Source organism: Vicugna pacos, chromosome 24, assembly GCF_048564905.1.
Source record: "Vicugna pacos chromosome 24, VicPac4, whole genome shotgun sequence".
Taxonomy (NCBI): Eukaryota; Metazoa; Chordata; class Mammalia; order Artiodactyla; family Camelidae; genus Vicugna; species Vicugna pacos.
In genome coordinates, this window is record NC_133010.1 from 27,331,066 (window position 1) to 27,343,325 (window position 12,260).

A 12,260-nucleotide genomic window follows, 5' to 3' on the forward strand; every position below is an offset into this window, starting at 1 on the left:
CTCAAAACTGAAAATATTCTAAATCTCCCCCAAAATTAATTTATAAATGCAATGCAACTTCAGTCTAAATTTCAATGCTATTTTGGGGAGTAGAGTGGAGTTTGAAAACTGTTCATCTGACTTTTAAATGTGTCTGAGAGACAAAGCATGGGGAAGATTCTGGAAACATAGACTGATAAGCCAGAAGTGATGCTATCAGATACTAAGATATATTTAATAATTTAAATTAAATTAAAATTAATTATTTAAACAGTGCAGTTACTGCGCAGGACAGAAAAGGACGTGGAACCAAATGGGACTTAAAGAAGCACACTGAAGTGTATTCACGGCATTTCAAATCCATAGTAGAAAATGAATTATTTAATAACTAATGGTTGGGCAGATGGTTGATCATTAGAAACACAGTACAAATGGATGCTTTACTTAAGCCTTACAACATGATGTGCTCCAGATGGATTAAACTGGGTATGAAAAGGTGACCGCGTAGAAGGGGACAGTGAGGGAACACAGCTCAGCGCGCCTGTGCCCTGGGAACGGGAGCTATAAAAGAAGGAATGGTAAGTCGGGCTACATGAGAATTTTAATGTTCTTTTCTTCAAACATTTTTTATGAAAGCTAAGTGACAAACTGGGAAAACATTTTAAGCCCCCATCTTTAAAAATTACTTGTCAACCAGTTATATATTCAGAACAGTTTCCCTATAATACTTTAAAAATACCTCGGGAAGTTCAGGATTTTCTGAAGCAACTGGAAGGGAACTTTTTGACCCTGAGTTTATTCTGACCCCCTCCATCTCCCTTTCCTTATCAAGGCACTCACCCCCATCTCATCCTCCCTCTCCCATCTGCCCTGCCCCTCCCTCCTCTCTCTCCATCTCACCCCTTCCACTCTCCCGGCTCGCCCTCCACCTGCCCCATCCCCTCCATCTGTCCCTTTTGTGACCCCTCTCCCTTGTCCTCCATCAAACACCACCTTCCCTTCCTTTTCCCTTCCCTCCACATTCTCAAATCAGCTCCCTCATTATCTGTCCCACAAAATCCCTCCCAAATTTCCCACTGATTCTAAGAAATCTCATAAGTAAATTTTTTCAAATTTGCAATAAGTAATATTGACCAAAATAATCAACAAAAGAATCATATCACTGTATCTCGCTATCAGTGTTAGAACTGCAGCATTTACCTACCAGCATCTGTGTCTGAGGGAAATAATGAGCAGAAATGACAAGGCACCGTAGGAGGACTAACAGTCCAAAGAGTTTAATGGGAGAAAATATTATTAAATGAATCTAATCCATGTATAAAATATAAAGCCTTAAATAATTCATTCAATCAGAAAAGCATATGGAAATGAAAAAGAATATGGAAAGAAATCTATACACGTATATGTGCATAACTGAATCACTATGCTGTCCACCAAAAGTTGATACATTGTAAACTGACTGCACTTCAATTTAGAAAATAAATAAATAAATATGAAAGCAAAAAAAAAAAAAGGTACATGGAAATATGGAAGCCGTCTACCTGTGCTATCATAAAACACTGATCCAGGGCTCAGTGTGACATAATAAAATCTGTTTCGAAAGCCACAGTCTTGACAAAAATTTATCAGTGTTGGCATAACCATGGTTTTTGAATGTCCATGTCCAAATGTCAGAGTTCAAAATGGGCTGAGATCACTAATCTGTCCTGCTGTTACACTGGTCCCACACCCCATCCCCAAGCCAAGACTTGCCTTCCCTTTACAAGGAAAAGGAAGACGCCAGGGTCCCTGGGTCCCCGGGTGCTCCTGCCACTGTGTTGCAGGAGGAAATGCAACCAGAAGGAAGAAAGCCAGAGAAAATGCACAGACGAGTAGAGCTGAAGCACCTTCCCAAACAACGTTATGGCCTCAGTTTCTTCTGCCAGACGATGCTGCAGTGCCAACCGCGGAGCTGAGCAGGGAGGGTGCAGACTCCAGGTCCACGGCTGTTCCTCTGCCCTCAGGCACCGGACCCTGGCCAGGGTTTCGACGGGGCAGTAACACTGGGATAAAGTCATTGCACAATAATGTTTGAAATCATCAGAGACCAAAACCTAGAGGGAGAGGAACCGTAGAAAGATTGCCCTATTTGTAAAGTCAAACTGTCCCCTGCAACGCGTCCCCGACGGCGTGACTGAGCCGGAGACCTTCACGCGGGGGGCCCAGGCTCTCTGCTCCGCCCCGCCCGCAGCCCCCCCACCCCGGTCTGGTCCCTGCTCTTGGTAAGAATCGCAAAGTGACAACAGTGTGCATCTGAGGCACTGAGACTGTTCTAAGAAAAATCTTTACCCTCCTCTGGTTGATACAAACAGCAAAAACTCAGTGCAATGATCAAATGAAGGTAGCTATATGTATGGAGGGGAAAAACGTGCACTGGGGACATTTTTGAGCTGAGAATCACTTTTCCCAAATGGCTGGATTTCTCAGTCCATGTATGACTCAGCCTGGAATTACTGAGTCCAAATTTAGATGACTAGCAGGAGACCCAGAACCTCCCCGGGGGGACTGCTTCAGCCTGAGCTGTTCCCCAGGGCCGCTCCACGTTGCAATGACACATCTCAGATTTGGCCAAAACCACGCCTGCCTTTCTAGGAGGGGTGGCCAAGAGCCACGGACTCCTCTGGTCCACGGAAGGTAGATGTCCACACGTGGGAGGCGTTCTGTCTCTCAGTAACCCTCTTTCTTTCATGACACTTCAGATGATTTAATTAATTCAGCCCATAACAAAGGCATGAATGTTTCAGATGCTGAAAGTATGAAAAATGTACATGATTCTTTAAACCGGCTGTGGGTAACCCCCAGGAAGGTCAAAGACGGGGGAAAGGAAATAATTCAACAAATAATTAGAGTCTCTCGTGCGTCGTTGAGTCCCCTGTGTGCACTATGTTATTTTTTACAGTAATCCCTTGGCCTTCCTGGCAGAACTTCTCAGGCCTTTACTCTGCACAATATTTATTTATTCAAAGTTTCTCATCATAAACAGGAAGGCAGAGATTTTCTTGGCGCTTTATTTTCTTTGTGAGTAATTAAGAAGCTTTCGAGATCACCAGAAAGATTCTAGAAAGGCGACACAGGTGGTATTTGTCAGGATTATGCTCTAAGTTTTGATCATGTCAAGCAGAAGAGCAGGGACCTGGGCGGCTGGCCCAGCCACCCAAACGGTTCACGAGAAGCTGACTGACCAGAGAACACGGCAAACCCCGGCTGTTTCCTGCAAACACAAACAACATGCGGAGAGACTCAGAAAACTGCAGATGCGTATCTCAGGCAAGGAAGGAAGTTCAAAGAAGGTGGCCGTAGCAAGAGGTCCTGCGTGTCCTCTCTGTGACCGGCTCACTCTCAGCCAGACTCCCAACAGGGATGAAAAGTAAACTTTCAATCAATTCATTACGGCCTGGGTTTCAAGAAAGCCGGTCTTTCTGAGTAAAAGGGCGTGCAGAGCACCCTGTTCTGCTCCCTTGAGAACGGCAGGCCTTTCCAGCAACGAAAGGGCTTTCCTGCGAGCCAGGCTTTAGAGCAGTTAGTAGAGAAAGGACCACAGGGGGCCTGCTCTCGCCCCACTTTGTGTTGCTTTGTGTTTGCTCATTTGGTGGCCGGACAGAAGCGTTCATCCTCAGAAGTACCATCCATCCAGGCCTCCTTTGTCATCAAAAGGAAGCCACGTAGAACGTTAAAAAGAAAACGCATCTGCCCCTTCACAGAACAGCGCTGTGACTGGTCAGTGGCGTCCACCCTCCCCTCCCCCTCCCCCTCCCAGCACCCTTGGCGCCCTAGCGTTCGGAGGAAGCACCTCGGGGCTGCCCGCCAAGTATGCAGCCAACACCTGCCTCGGGCCTGGGAGGGGCCTGGCTCTGGTCAGCGGGACCCCAGGGATGGGGCTTCAGGCCTGAGTCCCACTGTACAGGGTGCTGCCGCTGCTGCCTAGTGGCCACCGGGAGCCCCAGGCGCACGGTCAGGGCCTTGCATGCTCAGCCCACAGACATCGGCAGCAGGAAGAGGAGGAGCTGAGAGCAGGGAACAAACCAGCAGTCCGTGTGCTTGAAGCCACAGAGATTCCTCTCCCAGCCCAGGGGCTCCAAGCCCAAAGTCAAGCTGTGGGCAGAGCAGGGCCCTCCAGGGGCCCCAGGGGAGACTGCACGGCTGTCCTTCTCCACCGCTGGCGCCTCCGTCCCCCCACCTCAGCCTCGAGGTCACCTCTGCGTCCTCCTCCTCTGTGTGTGCGGTCTGTCCCTGTTACAAGGACCCTTGTGATGGCACGTGGGCCCAGCCGCATGATTCCAGGACAATCTCCCCGTCTGTCACTTAAAACTTCTTCCTATGGGTGGGTGCGGGTATAGCTCGTTGGAAGAGCACATGCTTAGCACGCACGAAGTTTCCGGTTTGATGCCCTGGAGCTCCATTAAATAAATAAATAAATAAATAAAGCTGATAACTACCCAGCCCCCCAAGCCCCCTAAAATCAAAGTCATAACCGACACCAGAGAAACGTTAGGGATCATATGAGGCTACTGTGAGCAACTACATGCCAACAAAAGGACAACCTAGAAGAAATGGACAATTTCCTAGAAAGGTACAATTTGCCAAGACTGAATCAGGAAGAAACAGAAAATACGAGCAGACCAGTTGCCAGCACTGAGATGGAGTCGGTAATCCTAAAGCTCCCAGCAAACAACAGGCCAGGCCCAGGTGGCTTCGCAGGGAATCCACCAAACATTGAGCGAAGAGTCAGCACCTGCCCTGAAGCTGTTCCGGACAGCTGCAGAGGAAGGAACACTTCCAGACTCATTCTGTGAGGCCAAAATAAATAATTTTTCAACTTTAATTTAAAAACAAAAACAAAAACAAACCCTTCTCCCCATCAAGTAGCATACACGGGTCCCAGCAATTAGGGTCTGCTGTTTTCCAGTGGCCTTCATTCAGCTGAGTCAGGAGGTAAGAAGAGTTTCCTCTATTTAATTCAAGCTTCTCTTTTCCTACCTGAAGCCTTGGTCAGCTCAGGCAGCCATAAGTGGGTGGTTTAAAGAATGATAGTTTATTTATTTTCTCACAGTGCTGGAGGCTGGAAGGTCAAGGACCAGCTCCGCCAGGCTCTGCTGGGTGACGTCTGTCCTCCAGGCTCACAGGTGGCCTCTCCGCACACGGCCTCGTCTCGGCTGGTGCAGGAGGAGAGGGGGCAGGGTCTCTGGTGTCTCTCTTTATCGGGCACTAACCCCATCACGAGGGCCCCACCCTCAAGACGTCCCGGAGACCCATCTCCGGACACCATCACACTGAGTGATGTTATTCCACAGATGACTTTCAAAGGGACACAAACGTTCAGTCCAAAGCACCCAAGTACGTGCCCAAACTTGAACTAAAAATGCGTCACTAGAAACTCCGAGCAGGGAACTAATCCAGGACCCCAGACGCATCCTCAAGCCTCTGAGCCCAGCTCCATCGGAGACAGGACGGGCTGGTTTCTCTCCTCTTCCCAGAATGGAGACAGCTCACCAGGGCTTCGGGCACTTGGCTGGGGACGTATAACTACTCCAAAGGGCAAAAGCTTATGTCACTGAAACTTCTTCCCCCAAACCTCCTAGTACCTCACTCCCTTTCAGCTAACGATGCTGCTATAATGAAAAAGCACAAGTATCCTTCAAATTACCCTGTTTTATAAGCTCTAGGTCACAAAAGTTCTTGAGAGCCAGCGCTTTCATAATGTTCATGAGAATTCCAGGCCATGGGTTACACATTTCTCTCTGCAGTTTTACACTCTGGCTATACATCTGGGCTTAATCCGAAAACATCATGTACTCATTCTGCAGTGCAATAAATTTTATGACAAACTAAAGAATGCAAGGCAGTAATCTAATATTAGAGCATGTATTTTTCACTTCTAAGTAGTTCAGCCACTTACCCTCAGAGATCAGTAATGCAGCCACAGAAGCCAACATCCCTCCCTGTTTTCTGGGGAGCTTCAGTCAACAGCGAGCCTTCTAACATTTTCCGCTGGTCTGTGAAAAGGAGAGGAATTCAGAGATACTTACCCTTGGCCATGCCCGTGAAGGTCAATACAGAGCACAAAAAGACTCTAAATGAGAGAGAGGCAGAGAGGGACAGAGAGAGGTAAGTGTGTTGCAAAGACTTGGAACAAACCAGAAGGACCATTCCCAGAGCCAGCTGGCCCTGCAGTGGACCCTTTAAGCTGTTTGCAAAATGTGCTTTATACTATTTAGGGAGAAATTTCCCCCAAAGATAATGCCCTATTCTTTCTGTCATCATTTAGACCGTCTTCTGTTTTCAAGGAAATAAAAGTAATGCATGTATATGCATGACTGGGACATTGTGCCGTACACCAGAAACTGACACATTATAACTGACTGTACTTCAGTAAAAAATAAAATTAAAAAAAGTATGCATAATTTAAAAGTAAATGATAAACAGCAGAGACTAAACCCTCTGGAGCTCTTTGTCTTCCCTGAGAGGAGAGCAGTGCTTCGCAACACACCACGTTTTGCTTGAGATAAACACACCATTAACGGACCTCCTTCCCTCCCGCGCACGTGGGGTTTCCTGCGTTCCTAAGCTGGCTGCTTGCTGCTGAGTGCTCTGAGGATGGAACCTTCCTTGGGAATGTGTTTTCTCTCTTTCCTTCTGTCAAGAGCACAGGAGATGATGATGAGTTCGAAGGGAAAAGGCATTTCTGAATCTCGCATTCACAAAGCCGCAGCTCCTAGACAATTAGCTGGACTATTAGGAGACACAAAGCACCGACTGGTTTTCTAGCAAGAACCACGTGGGAACTGCCGCTGGGATTTCTGGATCAGCCATAAGTGTTCTTCCACGAGCTTCGTCGGGGAGATACTCTGCAATGACACGTCTATACGTGAGCCCCCTGGGGCTACCCTGATGGGTAGGAACACCGCACCAAGGGCAGCGCCCCGCCCAAGGCAGGACTGCCTTCCTGTCAGTCTCTCCCAGCTTGACTGTCTGCCATTAAGACTCTTCCTCCAGGTAACCACGCGGCGGGGAGACTTTGGCCAGCCTGCAGAAACCCATTTGATCCACTTATAAGCCATTTCATCCAAACTGCTGCTCCAGCCAAGAGGGGGCAGCCAGAAGATCCCAGCGCTGCCTGCTGCCTCGTAAGTCGAGGGCCGTGCCCGAGGCCGGCTGTCCAGGCTGCCTCCCTGTTGACACACATACTCTTCAGCTGCAGAAAATCTGAAGGTTGTCATGAACACCAAGTTCTCTTGGAACAACCCAGTGGGCAGGACAACATTGTCTCAGTGAGACCCAGGACCTTTCTGTTACTGGAAATACCCCCCCCAAAAAAAGGATTTCAATCTGTTATACTTTTAATTACATTCCTTAAAAATGAAAAACAATTGGGTTGTCAAAACTATGAAATAATTTCATAAGCCGAATTATACATGAAGAATGCATTGGCTTGGGGGGGAGGGTGTAGCTCAGTGGCAGAGCAAGTACTTAGCTTGCATGAGATCCTGGGTTCGATCCCAGTACCGACATTAAATACATAAATAAACTGAATTACCTCCTCCCCTAAAAAAATAAAGATTGAAAAAACTGAAAATAAAACCAATTCTTAAAAAAAAAAAAAAAGATGACGATGATGACGACACTGGCTTTTCGAACCCTGCGGGTTCAGAGCTCTTTATGTGAGCCTAGTTTTTTAACGGGACCGAAGCATGTGCTAATTCCCACTCACGGAAGACAGAAGCGCTGGGGGGGCCGGTGTTTACCGCTGGCGAAGAGGCTCGGGGCTCTGGCGTCAGCCTGTGCTGTGGTTCATGCTCACTGTCACCTGTGTCATCAGTTCGTATTCACCATATCCACCTCAAGTGCAAACCCAGCTTGCTGCTGACACCACAGAAGCCTCTGGCCACCCTTCCCAGGCAGCCGTTAACAATGCACCTGATGCCCTGTTCACAAATGCAAGTGCGTTTACAGACCTCACGTTAACCGTGGGGGCCGCCACCGGGCCGAGGGGCCTGCCCGCACCCATCAGAGCAGACAGAGGCGGGGCGTCCCGGCCTCCCTGCAGGTCACCGCCCCCAGCGTTTCCCAGTCCCTGATCTGCCCCACTGAGCCCCAAACTCTGGGTTGAATCAGCTAACCTCTTTCAAAGAAGAAATAATTATTTTAATCATTATATTCAAAATTTGACGGGTATATTCCAGCCTTGGAAAGTCAAGGCTGCGGGAAAACCTAGACGTGGACCAAAGCACCTGAAACGCCACATCGTGGCGAATGAAGTGAGTATCTGTCCAAGGGCAAGCCTCTCGCTCTTCCCAGACCATCCCGCCTACTCCCACCCCACTCTCCCCATAGTGACTGATGTTAAGTAACTCTCTTCTGCGTAGACTCAGCTGAGGCTACCGTCAGGACAGACGACGACCGCCCGGGGTTCTACCCGCATCGCCTGCTCTTGTCACAAGCTGAGACCCACCCCCATCTCAGCACCCACCAGAGCCCACCAGAGCACCCCCGGACCATCCCCACCCCCTCCACCCACCCAGTGCTCAGGCCTTTGTTCTCGATGGCTTTGCATCCTACGCATTCTCCTTTCTCCTTCCTTCTCTCTCTCTCCCTGTCTTTCCTTTTCCCTCCCTTTTCTCCATTGTAACCAAGGACTGTAAGGTCAGATGGGGTCTGGTTCGATGCCAGCTCTGTCATTTACAAGCTGGGTGACCCTCCAAAAGTTTATCCCACTTTTTCATAACTTTATCAGCAGAACCTGGAAATCATGCTTTTGCTGCAAAACTTTTGTGAAGATTCAGTGGAATGACCGTTGTGAAAGGACCTCGCACAGCCTAGGACGTGACAATCCACTCCTTACTTCTCAGCACTGCTTATCTGTCTTCCTCCGTGTCTGGTGTTCTCCCTGCACTTGACTGCACACCTCACCTTGATCTGAGAATTCCAATACCAGTTCTGATCAACAGTTGGCAAAATCTCCTCTCACTTTCTGATCCGCAGAACAATCGCCCCTCCTGCACTGATCCAGATGCCAACGTGTGGGAAGAGCGTCGCGGAAAAGATGCTCCCACAACACGTTCCCCCTTCACATCCCTGCCCTTCCCGGCAGAAGCCGCCCGCTCTCATCAATGCTCTCTCTAATTTAACCTCACAAATCGCTTTAAAAGCTGGAGGAGTAAGAAACGCATGTCATCCTGCAAGTTCGGGTGAAAGAACTCATAGATGACGGTACACCAGACGGTCCCATTAGCTGTGAATTTCCAGCAGGGTTCTTGGAGCTTGAACAGCTGAGCTCCACACGGGCAAGGACATTAGGTTTTCAGCAGAATCACCTAGATGCCTTCATCAGGTGGGAATGCTCTTCACGACCACTAAGACTGCATCAGCAAAGTGGGACGAGCACTTCACAGCAGAAGGAGAACTTCCTCTCCCGGCGGTGTTGCTCAGCGATCAGGAAGCGGGCTTCTCCCTCATGAACTGACTCACAGACGAAACCCAGAGGTCACGTACCCTCAACTCAAAGCGGAAACTCGCCTGGTCCCTCCCCAGTGTGTTAGGGGAGTTTCTAAGAAGGAAGATACTTAGTGACTTGTTTTGTTTTGCTTCTCTAGTTAATGAAATGCCTCCATGATGAAAAGAAAATCCAAGACGATCTTAATAAACAGTGAACGGACGTGAAAGTGCCAAGTAAGTCTCGTCATATGCAAGTTTAAGTTTTAGGAGTAAAATCATCTGAAAGAGTTCTGTAAGAAACGTGCATTTGGCTGCTGTTTTATACAGAGCATATTTCAGACAGCTAATACCACTCAGTTTGCTCTGAAAGGTATTTATAACGTAGAGGCTTCACACAGACAATATTTACGAAATTATTTCAAGCTAAAACACAAGGGTCATCAGAAAGGTACGGACAGACTGTGCTGGGTGCTTAGAGCAGAGAAAATAGCCTTCCTGTTGAAGGGATGAGTTTAATTTAAGAAAACTTTTAAATTATTGGCATCATGGTCTCCCCTAAGTACATTAATTTAATGAATTGTAGCATCAAAATGCCAGGAAAGTGAGTCACTGGAGTCTCTTACCGGCCACACACCGCGTGTGCCAAGTAAATCTTCGCTCCCCGAATGCAGGAGGGAAGCACTGGGGATGAAATAGAGGCCCCGTGCTAAACGTGCATCTTTACCTGAAAGAGTGTGACCCCGAGATCCTGAAGTGAGCGGCCTCAACAACCTGGAGACAGATCGAGGGCGACTAAAACCAATCAGGGTCCCGTGGAGCTGACGCTGTGACATCCTTGCCCTCCTCAAGCCGACTTTATCTCATATAGAAGAAGGAACATCTCACGTTTACACCGCTGACGCTTCCTAAATACTGAGAAACGTATCTGGAGAGAGAGAGTGTGCGCTCGTCACCAGCTCGCATCGAGGACGGCTGCTTTCACGGGGCGGGTTTTACCGCAGCCGCCCCGGGAGCCGCGGGCTGGACCCCGGGCTGGACCCCCGGGCAGCGCGTGGCGGGGTCCGGGCGGGGCGGCTTCTCCCGCGCGCAGCGGAGCGCACGCCCGGGGCGCCCGGCCGAGGGACGGGGCCTGCGGCTCCCCTGCCCGCCCGACACTGGCTGCGGCCGCTCCGGGGGGCGCGGGGGCGTTAATTCTGCTGAGGGGGGCAGCGACGGCTTTGGAAGCCAAAGGAGGTCCTTCAGTAGAGCCCCGCGGGGGTGCACGGCGGGCGCGCGGGGCCCTGGCACGTGCCCTGGGCAGCCTCTGCGCCTCGCCCTGATCCACGCGCCACGGCCACGCGCTCGGCGTCGGGGGGTCAGCGGGGGCCTCCGCCGAACCCCTCCCGGGGCCGCGCGTCTTCCGCCCGAAGCCCGGGTCGGGCGCCGGCTCTTCGCACACTGTCTCCTCCTCCTCTTCCTCCTGCCGCTCAAGGAGCAACGCGCACCGACCCACAGCCCAGACGAGGCCCGGCTCAGCCTCACGGGGGCCGCCGCAGCGGCGGTCCCGGGACGCAGCAGCGCCCGCGGCCGAGCACGGAGGGAGGCCGGCAGCGCCCCCGCGCAGCCCCGGGCTGCAGGCCGCAGCGCAGCCCTCGTGTGCGCCAAGTCACCCAGGGGAAAGTGCAGGACGTTTCGGCCAGGAAGGCTGGACGGCTTGCTTGGCGCTCTGAAGGGCTCTGAGATAGATTCACACATCCACGCCTGCGACGGCCGTCGTCGACTGCAGACTAAGGAGAAACCGTGAACGCTGGTATGAAGCCGCTGTCGGCGCGCACGGTGTCCTCCCGAAGCGTGAGCCCGGGACAGAACCCCCGCGGCGCAGAAGCCGAGCTACCGACTGCCCGGCAGGGAAGTGGCGCGTCTGCTCGCACCCTTGTAACCGCGCAGCAGCGCTGTCGCTGCGCTCACGCTCCTGCGCGCACAGCGAGGCTCGGGGGCTGCCCCGAAGGAGAGATCGTTCCCTTCTAGGCCTGGGGTTTCCGAAAAACGCCGCACGTTCAGGGCTGTAACCTAGCGGCATTCTGGAAGAAGGGCTCCTCCCCGCACGCCCGCTCCGTCTCCACAAGAGGCCTCGGTGAGACCCAGCACCGGGGCGCCCAGAACGTGCTTGGCCCAGGGGACACACACACCTGGAACCTCGTTACGAAGACGCTGCACGTAAATCAAATTGGTTTGTTCTTATGTAAGTTTACGCACGTTTTTTAATGTGCATATTTTGATGGTTTACCCTCATGTGTGCAACAAATATTTATCGGCTCGCCTACTTTTGAGTACCCAGCCCTGTGCTGCATGTTCGGTGTAGGGGGTGGGCAAAGCAGACCTCTCCCGCTCGCTGCTGGCTGCAATCACAGCGCAGAGTCGCGGGCAGAATCAGCACGGAGAAGCCAGGCAGGGGCTGCAGGCCCCCTGGTTTGATTTCGGAAGCCCGTCCCTGCGCGGGGCACCCACCGTTCTGAGGATCAAGACCAAGCCCTTCACGTGGGTCAAGAGTTCACTGCAGGTAACTTCTAAGAAGATAGTCCACTGACAAAGAGATGCGCACACTGGAAACCCTGGACTTGGTTTTATTCCACAGCTCTTTTGCTCACAGCAGACAGAGCATCCCCACATGGACAAGATGAAAACCTTCCTGGTGTTTAAAACGACAAACGCAAACGTGCATTTCGGGTTTAGGCTTGGATATTTAAAAACGGGAAGAATCTGAAAATATTTCTGGAAAAGTCACGTCCTTAAGGCACCTGCCCTGCCTCCTGCTGTGCAGACCCTCATCG

The 12,260-nt window shown here is 50.8% G+C and overlaps 1 long non-coding RNA gene across 1 annotated transcript in view; it reads right to left on the bottom strand.

The window, feature by feature from the left end:
* LOC116285323 (uncharacterized) overlaps positions 1 to 12,260 on the bottom strand; it is a 177,629-nt gene that overhangs the window by 67,616 nt on the left and 97,753 nt on the right. Inside the window, exon 3 of the long non-coding RNA XR_012063941.1 lies at positions 5,915 to 6,011. This is a non-coding gene — a long non-coding RNA (uncharacterized lncRNA). The remainder of the gene's footprint in view (positions 1 to 5,914; positions 6,012 to 12,260) is intronic.